Raw genomic sequence first — 11,845 nt, forward strand, 5'->3', positions numbered from 1 at the left:
TAAAAAATTTGAATTTTTATTTCTAAGGCACATATAGGAAAAAACATTGATTTTTTAGGATTTTTAGGCTTTTTTAGGTTTATTTTTTAATTATTTGGAACAATCACAATAAAGCCTATTTAATTTAGACAAAAAGATTAATAGTTTTTTTTTTTAAAAATGAGCTAACTTATGAAAAAGATAATGGGCTTATTTTAGGCCCAATACCTAAAATAAGTCCCAAACACTTATTTTTTTAAAAAAACCGGTTACCGGACCGGGTAAAACCGGAACCGGGTCCCCAGTTAACCGGGGTTCCTATTCCAGTTCCGGTTTCCCAAAACCGAGAACCGGGGTACCCCGGTTCCGGTTCCAGTTTTGGCCAAAAACTGAAAAACCGGACCGGATTGACACTCCTATAAAAACTGTATTGATAAACCTCTAATGAATTGGGCTGCTCTCAATTACATAATTCTAACTTTCAACACCTATTATACTAAAAGGCCCATATACATTACAATGACCCATTACACTTAAAAGGACCACTAGAATTATATCCCTTACAGGGACGTACGGTGAAAGGCCGAAGAAGGAGTCGCAATGATGCTCCACGTCGACGATCCGCAGAGGGAGACATTGAAGAAAAATTTTATTTTGCCTATTCTGTTTTGGAGACAAAAAAAAGACACATATAATGTATTGAAGTTAGAGCATTTCCACCGATATTAAATAAAGAGAAAATATAAAAAAACTGTCTAAACTATAAATCATTTTTTAAAGAGTCCCACAATGTTTAAAATCTACTAAAGTAGCCTATCAAACTACTAAAGTATGTCAAAAATGCAACTTTTTTTAATATTCCTATAATACCATTATTCTTTTAAAAATTAAAATAAAAAATTAATAAAATAAGAACTAAAAAATTAATTTAAAAAATAAAAAACAAGAAAAAAGAAAAAAAGGAAAATGGTGGCTGCCAGGGGGCCTCTGACTAACACCAAAGGATGAAGTGGGGTGGATCTCTTCCCCATACACCCCTTTCCTTCTTTTCATTTTTTATTTTTTAAAAAAACTACATTTTAGTTTAGTTTTTTATTTTTATTTTTATTTTTTTTTTTTTTTTAGTTTAAGTTTAATATATTTATATTTATTTTTATTAAGAATGTCATGTGTCGCTAATTTTATTGGTGTTGCTTGACATTTAACAGAATTCGTCAAAATTTTTAACGAAATTCGACTCCAATGACTAATTTTTTTTTTTTTTACATATTTCAGGAATCTCTGATTTTACTTTCATATGACATGGAGCGATTTGTAATAGACCAACCACAAGGTTTAATTTTGCATTTATTCATATTTTTTTATATCGTATGAGTGATTTGTAATTTATGCCAATTATAATAACTAATTTTTTATTTATTCAAAAAAAAAAAATTGTATTTATTTGCCCATTATTTTTTTTTTTTTTAAAGTTTTTAAAAGAATATGGGTATTATAGGAATTTACAAAATAAATGTGGCCTTTTTGACACACTTTGGTAGTTTGATGGATTAATTTAGTACATTTTGAATATTATGAGGCTCTATCGCAAAACGAGAGCTAGTTTGAGGAACTTTTTAATATTTTTTTCTTAAATAAAATACCAAATAAAAAGTGTAATTTTCTACTTTATTCACTGTTTTTTTTTTTTCCCCTACATATCCCAATAAATTCTCTATTCTCTTTTCTACTTTTTAAATATTATTTTTTATTTTAAATTATATCATTTCCAACCACCCATGATCACCATTACCCGAAAAATCCCCACAAAAATCATGACCCAAAAATCCTCCTTCTCTCCTCCACAATTTGGTCACCAATAATAAAACATTTCCATCACCACTACCACCAACAACAACCACCAAAAGGAAAGGCACCCAAAATTTCCACCACCGACAATCAATCATGGCCAAGGACCAACACAGCAAATCCACCAAAATTTTTCAAACAAAACACCCACAATCCCAATCGGTACCATCATTATGATTTCCACAACATCGTTGAACACTTGTGTGATGACGCAATATATTGAGCACAACCATTTAAACAAAAGTAAATCTAAACGACAGATCTTCTAGTTGAGGAAACTGGTACTATCATTCTCATAAGCCCATCCATATCCAGGATGTTTTTGAAGGGTCTTTCTCAGATTCAAAATTATTCAATTCATTCATTTTGCTACCGTGATTCTCTATAAGTAGAGAATTAATTGAGAATCACGGTAGCAAAAAATGTCTGTCGGAGGTGAAAAATGTCTCGTATTAGTCATATTTAGCTAATAAACTAAAATTTTTTTGTTCAACTTTTGTGGTGTTCCATGCAATTAAGCTCCAAAGTTAAGTAGGCCAACGCCAATGAGATAGGTTAGAAATCCGGTATTTGATGTGATGAAAGGGCTTTACACGTAGAATTAGGTCAACAACTTTTTTTGGTTATTGAGGGGATGTGGCGTTCCAAACCATCTAGAATTAGGTCAACAACTCTTTTTGATTATTGAGGGGATGAAGATGTGCTTACATGTATACTTGCACCTTTGTTGATAACAACGTGCTTTAGAGCCGTGGTGGTAATAAACTTATCAGAACTCTGCATTTAAGCGTGATTCTCTGAGAGTAGTACCAGGATGAGTGATCTCATGAGAATTTTGATTAAGGAGAGAAAAAAATAGACAATATTGTATGTCATTGGGGTGTGACGTTACAAATGGTATTAGAGCCATTACTCAGCCTGAGATGGGGGGAGTATGCAAAAGCCCATGAGAGTCGCTAGTGAGGACGTTGGGTTCCAAGAGGGAGTGATTATGGCGTCTCATATTGCCTTGGGATAGAGATGTGCTTATATGTATACTCACACCTTTCTTGATAATAAAGCGTTTTAAAGCTTTGATGGTAATAAACTTATCAGAACTCCGTAGTTAAGCGTCCTTCAACAAGAGTAGTACTAGGATAAGTGATCTCATAGAAAATCTGGTTTAGGTGAGTTAAAAACAAACAATATTGTGTGGAGTTACAGGGGATGTCTTTAAAATGACCTAAACACGAGGGTTAGGATGGATGGTATATTTTCCTTTGTTACAAAATGAGAGTAATGTTAGAAATTATATTTTTATTCTACAATTATCTCATAATACTGATGTGATAATCCCAATAAACACTTGTATTAGTCATTCTTAAAAAAAAACAAAAACCCAATAGTCAGTTGTGATTACCACGTAGGCATTGTTGGATAGCTGTTGAATAAAACTGTGGCATATAATATTTCTAAAAAAAAATAGAAAAAAAAAAAAAAACAATTCTCTCTCTCAAGATCCAAATGCTGGAGTCTCATAGAGATGGTCCCAATACAATTTGATGCTTATATATGGACAAAGGTAAAACAAGAATTTTAGGTAAGGGTCGGAGTAAAAAAAAAAAAAAAAAACTTTTTAAGGGGATAAAAAGTTTATTTTAAAGGGTTTGTTTTAGAAAAAAACATATAATTTTATACACTAGCCCCCCAACCTATGTGTGCATGGTTCCACACCTCTATATGAATGCATGTGGGGAGTTTCCAACTGGCTGAATTTGTGGTAAAAAAAATTGTTTTTTATTACGTGATCACGTGGATTAATAGAGATAAAAATAAAAATAAAAAGTTAAAGACCTATCTTTCTATTGATTGATCGACTTGTCTTGTTTTGAGTCTTATTCTTTCTACATACAATATTATGGAAATTGTTTAAAAAGAAGACATTGCAATGAAATGAAGTTGCTTAAATCAAAACAGGCTGGATTGGGTCAAACCTGAGTTGGATTGGATTGGGTTGGGTTGTGAACTCTACTAGTGTATCATATATTTTTTTTAAATGAAGTGAAGATAAAACCCAATGAGTAGTAAACTAGTGCAAGGTAGTACGTGAAGGGAGGTTTAAAAAATATTTTGAATAATTACTAGAATCTTTCTCCACTTAAATCTCTGACGTCCTCGTAAATACTTGCATTATAGCCATAATGGCATTACTGAGTTGGCTTTAATACCATTTGTGATGTGTCAATGCATAGGGGTATTTGGCTCATGCTAGGGCCAAGTATCTCAAAAGGAGCTTAATTAGTGGTTTATGATTTGCTTTGCATTTTCTTTTGGGTTTTGTTTGTAAATAAACATGGAGGCATTTAACCATAACAAGTTTGAGGGAATTAAGCCCTTACAAGGGCTGTTTAATTGAAATTTTATGGTTACTGTATATTTATTGAATTAGCATTGATTTTATAAGAAAATTTTGGATTTTGTTGAAAATATTTTTTAGGCAGTATTTGATGGTAAAGATGTGTGACTTGGTAAGTATAAAAGCTAAAGGTTCACTAATTATATTTAGACTTGGATGAACGAATTTTCTCTCACACTTAGCATGAGAATATAATTTAATTTATTTATAATCAATGATTTACAAAAGTACAACATAGGTTACAATTCTTTCAAATATAATAATAAGATTACAACTTCTTGTTAGCTATGACATTGAGTTTGACATTCATCCTTAGAATTTTGTTAGGTTTAATATTTGTCCTTATTCGATTCAATGTGTATTCATTTGAATTGTTTTAGTTGTGTTCTCTGAAAAACTCTTATAGTTATGTTTATGTGTATTTTTATTCTCTGTGAGATTTTGTCATGAAACTATCAAGACGAACCACTAACAAAATCAATTCAAAGCTCTTGGCGGTGTTTCGTCAGGTAAACCATCATGATAAGGTTTTGACGGTTTTGGTAAGAAAGATTGGACACTCTCTATTTGGTTTCGTTACGATGACGCTAGTATTCTGTAATGACGAAATGGTTGAATGTTCTTGAAGTTTCTATTTTGTTTCGTTAGTATCTCATCAGCATTTCGTTTTGACAAAAGTAGCACGATCCAAGATAAAATCTCTCTGTGAGGTTTCATCATGAGAACATCAGTATCCTATCATGAGGAGGCTCCGTTTGGCAATAGATTGGGTCCAATTTTTTTTTTCCTTAAATTCAACTCCCCAATATTCCTACTTTTTATATTACATTAATAACTTTTTATTACTATTCAAACCAAAAACACATAACAAAACAAAAAATTTTCAATTTTTTGTACAAAAAGATCAAAACTTCTATCTACTTTATATCGCATCAATCACTTCCAAACCAAAAATTACTTTCCAAGTCCATTGCCAAACGGAGCCAAAGTGATACAGAAGCTCTCGTCCTTTCTTCGTCAAGATCTCATCATGAGAACATCAGGACGAACTAAGCTAGAAAGTGATGAAACCCTAGTGTTTCGTCTTGACGTCCCTGTAGTCATTTTGACAAAATCCTAGATTCTTAGATCGTTATCATGTCGTCATCATAAGATCTTGACAGAAACTCAAATCTGGATTTTCATTATCATTTCTTTAGACAAAATTCCTCGCAAATGAACAGTACTGCATAATTTATTACATTGTTCATAGGGAAAGTATATATAGTGATTTGAGGCTTTTTTCTCTAGTTAAGCAAGAGTATTGTATTTTTCTAGATTTGACTCTAGAGTTTTCTTGCTTCATTATTGTGTATTGTGGGTTTATCTTTGTGGAAATCGTTAAAGAACTTATCGAGGGAATTTGTTAGAATATATTATTTCCTTTGTTGGAATATTTTGTATTTCCCTTATTTAATTTGCAATGTAGGTTTTATTTCTTTCCTTAAGTACTTTAGGGTTTATTTTGGTCTAGCTCACTACTCATTGTCTCTCTATAAATAGAGATCTATGTAATAGTTAAAGACAATTCAAGAAATATAAGAAACACTGAATATACAAGATGTAGCCCATACGTCTCCACTTTCACTCCCTCTTTTCTTTCTCTTTCATATTTTATATATATTTCAACATGGTATCAGAGCCATGTTTTTGTTTCTGAGGCTTTCAATAAAAGTCTTATGACGTTTTCATGGTGTTTTCTAGTATTCTTTTATGACAATCTCTCAATTTTGTTGTGATCCATAGCTTTATTCATTGATTAATCTTGGCACAATGTGGTTTGACCCTTCACAAGATTTTTAATGGCTAGTTTCCGTTCTCTGGTCTCATTGTCAGTTGCGGCTTGGCCCTTTACCGGATTCTTTTAGCGGCTTGTCCCCGTTCTTCGGCGGTCACTTTCAGCCTTTCTCCTTTTTCTTGTCGGCGAATCTTGGCACAATATGGTTTGGCCCTTCTCCAGATTCTTCTAGCCTCTTGTCTCTGTTCTCCGGTATTTCTCCCGCTGTCACTTTTAGCCTTTCTCGCTGGCATTGCCTTGATCCAACCATCAACTTCGGATGCCTTTAATTTCATCTATTTTCAAAACTCAAGCTTACATCTTGAGTTTGAGGGGGGATATTAGAATATATTATTTCCTTTGTTAGAATTTTTGTATTTCCCTTATTTAATTTGTAATGTGGGGTTTATTTCTTTCCTTAAGTATTTTAGGATTTATTTTGGGTTTCTTGCTCACTGCTCATTGCTTCTCTATAAATAGAGATCTATGTAGAGAAGCAGTGAATATACAAGATGTACCATATACGTCTCTCTTCGCTTCCGGTCTCTATTTTCTTTCTCTTTCATATTTTATTATTTTATATTATATATATATATATATGATAAGTACTGAATATTGCACATTCAAACACCTTAACTCACATATGTTAATTCCTTACCACTGTTATTTATTTTATTTTGTGTTTTCAGGTTCCTAAGGAAAAATGCAATTAATTTAATTGAATTTGGGCTTAAAATGCATTTCAAGTACTGTAGCAAATTATTGTAGCAAAGTTACTATAGCTGCGCTCAAGCCCAGCTATAGTGAGCTCGAGCACACACAGGCGGCAGAGACACCCTATGGTCCGAAACTGCTATGGAAAGCCTTTTTAGGTTTCCTAATCTGACTGGGATACTGACTTACGATATTTCTGGGATTTCCAAGGCTTCTAGGGTTTGTTTTATACCCTATAAATAGGCCTCTAAGCTTTGAAGACATGTGTGCTTGGTTTTAGAGAAATAATTCACACAAAGATCTTCTTGGAGGCTTGAAGAGTTGAAGAGCAGATGAACATGGCAGGAGGCCATTCTAGTACCACCATGAGCGGCTAAACTTGTAATAGGATGTTGATGTAACCCTTTCCAAGTAACAATGGTTTAATTGTATTTTTAATTTAAGAATTTTCTATATGTATAATGGTTGTATAACTTCAAGAATTGGTTTTAAAGTTTATATTCAATCATTATGAAATTCTTCTCTTGTCTTAGAAAGCTTTTTATCTTGATTGAACTCAATCCTTCATATTTTCTGTGATTATATGAATGATTGTTATACAACGGTTTTAACTGACACATGATCAAGAGGGTTTGATAGCCCATGCTTAGGGAATGCGAATTACTACACCCTAGCTTAGTGTAATTTAGGTAGACAATTTGTACAACCCAAAAATGAGTTTTGCTTATCCCTTGATTGCATGTAACTGATTAAGTGAATTGATAGTCCATACATAGGGAAGACGGACCGTATGACACCTAGAGGTTAGGCAGATAGTTTGTGCCAACCGATGATGAATTATACTTATTTCTTAATTATGGTATTTTCTTGACTACTAGAGTGAGACGAGCCCTATATCATGCATAGTATGAATTTCTCTTGTTAATTTATGATTGACCATTGTTATGCGGTTAGTGGTGAAATCAACCTCCTATTTTTTCTCTCACTACTATCTCTTTACTTTTATGCATTTATTTTTAGAAAACAAAAACAATCAAAGAAACTTCTTTTAATAAAGTTATATTTGATCTTGACAAACATAATAACAACGCCTGTGCAGTCCTTGAGGTTTGACACTCTCAGTATAGCTTTATCCCACAATGATTCGTTCTATTGCGAGTGATTATTTTTATTATTGATATTTTTGCACACAAAAAGACTATACCAATATATTTCAATAGAATTGATAAGGAAATGGGCTAAGTGAAGATTGTCGAGCTTGGAGGCATCCTTGACAGGTTGCCGTCTTACAGAGTCTAGGTAGTTGCATCGGGTTGTAATTTTCCCTTTTTTTTGTAATCTGGGTTTGCATTATAGTTATCTTTGGGGTTTAGTTGCCCCGGAGTGGTTTTTCCCTTTGATGAGTTCAAAGGGTTTTTCACTTCGTAAACAAAACCTTGCGTTTATGATTGTGATGTGCTTGCTCTATATTGCGTTTATTTAACTTGATAATATTGTCTATTTATTGCTTTTGGAAATATTACACGATTCTTGTTTTTTTATCAAGTTTGTTCGATGTTAGATGAATTTTCCTTATCTAATGTGGTTTGAATGTAAGATGAGAGATAAGTGCTTTGATTCAATACCCTCTCGCAAGCTCAGCGGGAGGCATCGTATGCTGAGCTTGTCACACCAATCTTGAAATCTGTAAGAGACTAGAGACTTCATAAAAACATCCGTTGTTTGTCTTTGCTATAGCGAAGACAAATTTCTAATGCCCAAGATTCAATTATCATACCCAAAACGAAAATCAATTTTGATATGTTTCGTTTGTATGTGAAAGTTGAGATTTGTTGTTAGATAGGTAGCGCCAATATTATTACACCAGAGAACGGGGGGTAATGAAAGAAAAAAAAAAAAAAAAAAAACCCAAATCATGAAGTACTGATTGAAGCTAGATAATCACTACCATTGTATTTGCAAGTGATTTATACTAACCTCAATATTAGAATGAGCAATAGTTCATTGTTTCCGAGAGCTCCATACTATTAAATTAGTCCTAGGAAAATACAATAACCACTCGAATCGTTTGTTATTTGACAATCGGCCCAATCAGAGTCGTCAAAGGCTTGGAGAGAAAGGGAATTGTGTTGGGGATGATCCAATCCACGGTTGCGATGTGCACGACTGAGGCGAAGTACATGGAGGCGGCTAAGGCTACAAAGGAAGCTTTGTGGCTTACAGGGTTGGTCAGGAAGCTGGGTATTTAGCAAGGCGGAGTTCCGTTGTATTGTGATAGTCAAAGTACCATTTACTTGGCAAATAACCAAGTGTATCATGCTAGAACCAAACACATTGATGTGAGGTTTCACAAGATTAGGGAATTGGTTGTTACAGGTGAATTGTTACTTGAAAAGATTCACACTTCTGAGAATGCGACAGACATGTTGACGAAGCCTGTTACCGCAGACAAGTTCAAGCATTGCTTGGACTTGACAAATGTCTCCAGGTGCTAGAAAGGAGAGGAGAGAAGGCAGCATCCCCAAACTTATTAGTTCCAGGCGTAGGCCCAATACTTGATTATCTTCAAAGAGGTGTGAATACTCGCCAAGGTGGAGATTGTTGGAACAAGTGGCTTATATTCTACTACTGGCCACCCATTGGGTGTAATTAGTTTATGTGGGCTTGGGGACAAATAAGTTGTGGGGGGTATTTTGGGGTTTTTCAAAGTATTTATAATTAGGGTTTTCCTATAACTATGTTATGTTGTAACCCTAAATCATTGAATAGAAAAATATAGCCGCACTCTCTCCTGTGGACGTAGGCACATTGTCGAACCACGTAAATCTATGTCTTAACTCTCTCTTGATTTCTCTTTTCGATTTTATATTATTCATCATTATTGTGCACGGTAATAATAGTTACACTAGTCATAAGACTAAGAAGAAAATTACAATTAGAGTGAATAATATGACCGTTGCTCTATGTAAGGCAACTGTGTACATTTGCAAAACAACGATGAATATGTTTTGATGAGATTCAGTGAGCTGATTATTGTGCAATATGATTTGCATAATCAACAAGCCTTGACAACCTTGATTCTTGAGAATGGTACAATTGCAGTATCTTCGGCCTTGATACTTGGGAAGTATCTGCTGTCTTTACAATTCATCCATTAGATTTGCATTTACATATCTTTATAGAGGTATATTACACAACTATCTTTTAGAATGAAAGTCTTCTACAATGTTATAATTCGATCCATAAAAATTATCCTTCATTTGTGATAAATTCAAGAATTCAATAAAGTGATATTCATCAACTATCTTTTGGGTAATAATTTATTAAGAAATGGGATCTCATTAAATAAATCATTTTCTAATTTTCTGTAAACTTTTTAATCATGAAATGAAAAGAATCTTGTTAAGGTCGAAGTGTTCGCAAAAGAAACATGAGTAATATACAATTAGGATCACCTACAATTTTTTCTAAAATTATAGATTTTAAAATTATGTTAATTCAAATTCTTAGTTGCATCAAACGACTTAAAAAATACTACTTATTAAAAATGTAACATGTTACTCATAAAAATTTGGTATATTTTTATTTTGAGCGAAAAAGTTAAATTTTTTTGATCCAACAAGACTCATTGACTCGAGGGTCAAGCTCACATGCCTTGTTATGGTAAGTCAATCTGCCTGCCATGCCGTGAAAGATGGTCGGCTCCATCAATTGTTTTATAGTCTGCCATGTTTTTCCTCGAAGACATGGAGCACCGACCCTTCTACCAACGTCACGTGAAGAGCATTATGCGGTTAACACGTGACACAATGTGCTCCTTTTCCAAATTCCAACCCCATTAGCCTTCACCAATGGTCATGAAGTGTTTTCAACCACTAAATTAGGCTTCTTTTTTTATTTTTTTCTTTGTTTTTTAATTTTATTTTCCTTAATGGTCAGATGACTATTAATAAAATAATAAGAGAAAAGAAAATTGGTGAGAATGAGTTTGGGGCCTTTTGATGTTTTTTTTTGTTTTTATTTTTATTTTTATTTTTATTTTTTAGGTAAAGAGCAAAATTAAAATTGTTTGTTAATATTTGGAGAAACTTCACAAAAGACCCATAAACTACCATGCGATTTGAAAAGACCCCCTAAATTTTAAAACTTCCCAATTTCATTCTCCCAACTTTCAATTTGAAGCAATCTACCTCGTCCGTAAGTTTTTGAACATTAAAAGCGATGAAATTACCTTTATATTTTTGAATTTTTTTTTATAAAAATCTAAATTTACCCTTAATTTTAAACTGAAAAGTATAAAAAAAAAAAACAAAGAACAAAAAATTGAAAGGTAATTTATTTTTTTAGTGGTTTTCGTTAGGGTTTAATGGCAAAAATTAATAAAAGGATGTCAATTGCATCAAATTAAAAGTTTAGGAAGTAAAATTAAGAATTTTTTTTTAAAAAAATTTAAGAACATTTATCAAAACGCATTATTGTTCAGGGTCCTACATGCACAAATCAGAAAATACTAATCCTTTTATAGTCCGCAAAAATTCTTGTGGAAAAGATTAGCAGTCTATACATATGATCTGTCAATCAAGAAAAATTAGGCTTATTTTCTTTTCCACATGCATCAGGGAGCCAGCATGCATCTGTTTGTAAACAAAACGCGTGGAAAAGAGTAAAAAGCTACAATAAAAAATTCAAACCAAACAACACGACAAACGTTATTATCTAGCAAAAGCAATGTCAGGATGCATGCATCGATCAGAAAGTGGGCTGGAAAGATTTTTATTTTTAGAGTTTTTTAAGTCACTTTTTTTTAATTAAAAAAATGTTATAGTGTGACATAAAGATAAAATTAATTTTGAGATTTTTGTATTTTAAATTATTTGTTAATATTTACGTTTTAAAAAGAGAAAACATATGAGAAACGAAAAATTATTATCCATCAAAGAACTTAGTTCTGCCTACCGAACCATCAAGGGTTGGAAAATTTCTCAAGTGCACAAGATTTCAAATTTATGATTATGATTATGATTATGATTATGCTTGCACGCCCTTCTTATGATCTCTCCCTAAATCAAACAAAAGTCACCTTATATCCTTAA

Source organism: Corylus avellana, chromosome ca8 (assembly GCF_901000735.1).
Source record: "Corylus avellana chromosome ca8, CavTom2PMs-1.0".
NCBI classification, from domain to species: domain Eukaryota; kingdom Viridiplantae; phylum Streptophyta; class Magnoliopsida; order Fagales; family Betulaceae; genus Corylus; species Corylus avellana.